This window comes from Sinocyclocheilus rhinocerous, unplaced genomic scaffold (assembly GCF_001515625.1).
Source record: "Sinocyclocheilus rhinocerous isolate Xijiao unplaced genomic scaffold, SAMN03320098_v1.1 scaffold1551, whole genome shotgun sequence".
Classification (NCBI taxonomy): Eukaryota; Metazoa; Chordata; class Actinopteri; order Cypriniformes; family Cyprinidae; genus Sinocyclocheilus; species Sinocyclocheilus rhinocerous.
The window spans coordinates 117,461-119,762 of NW_015636371.1; the positions used below are offsets into that span (position 1 = coordinate 117,461).

The 2,302-nt window shown below is 42.4% G+C and overlaps 1 protein-coding gene across 1 annotated transcript in view; it reads left to right on the plus strand.

Moving 5' to 3' along the window:
• Nucleotides 1-2,302, plus strand: part of LOC107747754 (plexin-D1-like) — a 68,786-nt gene that overhangs the window by 31,617 nt on the left and 34,867 nt on the right. The gene's annotated exons all lie outside the window — the stretch shown is intronic.

Consider the following 2,302-nt stretch of genomic DNA (forward strand, 5'->3'; position numbering starts at 1 on the left):
TAAATTGAGGTCCCCACGGGTAAACAAGCTAATAAATCACACAGAATTAAGTTTTTTGAAAATCTAAAAATGCAGAAAGTTTCCTGTGAGGGGTAGGTTTAGGTGTAGGGTTGGTGTAGGACAATAGAATATACAGTCTGTCCTTCATGATGTTCAGGCCCTTTCCTCCCTTATAGTCCCCAGACATTTATAAAATAAAAGGATGATTTCTGAGCACACTGAACTCAGATAATGCTGTTTTATATGCTATTCAATGGGTATTTAGCTTAAAGGACTTATTAGGAATGAAAGGGCTGTTCATTACAAGCCCACTTGAGATATATACAGTGGGTACGGAAAGTATTCAGACACCCTTAAATTTTTCACTCTTTGTTATATTGCAGCCATTTGCTAAAATCATTTACGTTAATTTTTTTTCCTCATTAATGTACACACAGCACCCCATATTTCATTTGAAAGCCTTTTTTACACATTACAATAATTTGCACGATAAGTAATACAATTACTATTCAGAGGATTTAGTGTCGAGAGGTTTCTGTGAGGATCGCTCGATCAGTTTTGTGGTAACCTCGCATGTTTGTGCAGTGAACTGATTTGCATAATTCATTGCAAGTGAAGCAACATGGATCATGTGCATAAATGAACAACACTATAAACGAGATGCAGCTTAGCGTAAACTCACAGATGACCAGTCCAGAGTGTGTGAGCGGCTCATGAAAGATCAGAGATCTGAGCCTCAGTCTCAACAGAATACTGACGCTGAACCTTCATTTCATCTGGAGTTCCTATAGTACATCACATTTTAAGATGAGGTTAACATTTGTACAAGCCATCATAAACATTTTAAGACTATATATGTAGCCCAGATTGTAGGTTTGTTTTTGTTTTTTTCATTGAAACACTGCCAATAAAGTTTTGCTCCTGCATGTGGTGGACTGGAAGATCTTATGTGAAGGATAGTAGGAGGTAATTAGGTGCGCTTCTGTCCTGGATGGATCTCTCAGCTGCCAGAGGAAATGACTCCTCAGCCCAAACAGGAAACAGGCAACAGGCAGCAGTGTCAGGAAGTCTGCCATCCTGACAACAATAGAGCTCAATGTGGCGTGTGATAGCAGAGATGAGTGTGTGAAGAGAGGAGTTCATCAGCTCAGTCTTCAGATTCAATGGAGCTGCGCTGCTCTCTAACGAAAGTCTGTCAGTGACCGCGTCACACTCAGAATCAGCCAGAGTGATTACTGCGTGAATGTCATGAAATAATGGAGCATTTTCACCCTAAAATCCAAAGAACAAAGAGGCCTAAACAAAATGATGCACTTTTCTTTAAAGGGGTCATATGATGTTGCTAAAAAGAACATTATTTTGTGTATTTGGTGTAATGAAATGTGTTTATGCGGTTTAAGGTTCAAAAACACATTATTTTCCACATACTGTACATTATAGTTTCTCCTCTATGCCCCGCCTTTCTGAAACGCATCGATTTTTACAAAGCTCATCGGACTGAAAAGCAAAGTGTGCTTTGATTGGCCAGCTATTCAGTGCATTGTGATTGGCCGAATACCTCAAGCGTGTGACGGAAATGTTACGCCCCTCACCGTACTGTGATGCCCTGTCCAGCCGGAGCGACGACACAAAAACATGAAAACCCATTATAAACCAGGCATTTGTTGCATCCAGTGGTGTCATAATTACGGATTATAATGACTTATACTGTCTTTTTATGTGTTGCGTTGCATCGCGCCGCGTAAACATAAAACAATGTCTGCATCTGTGATCGGAGAAATGACAAACAACAAGCACATTGCTCAGAACTCGCGTTTGAATCGTCAGTGGCAAATCCTTTAAAGCGGGCTAGAGTGAGCGACGGTGGGCTAGAGTAAGCGGAGGCCGGAGGGCGTGAGTGATCGGAGGCCGGTGGGTTAGAGTGAGCGGAAGCTGAGATGCTAGAGTGAGCGGAGGCCGGAGGGCTTGAGTGATCGGAGGCCGGTGGGTTAGAGTGAGCGGAGGCCGGGGGGCTAGAGTACGAGGTTAATATGCTTTCCTACCTGCCTGTCAGCGTATGTATTTGCATACCTCCACCACCCTGTTTGAGCAGACATGATACATCATCAGTGTGACTGAGCGAGAATTATATTAGACTTTATTTTTTCAGACAATTAAGCATATTTAACCCACAGATTCGCAGTACTGAAACATTTCACTCTTCAGGCGGAGACAGTGTGTGTGTGTGTGTGTGTGTGTGTGTGAGAGAGTGCACCTGGTATTCATCACGTTATGGGGACCAAATGTCCCCACAAGTATAGTA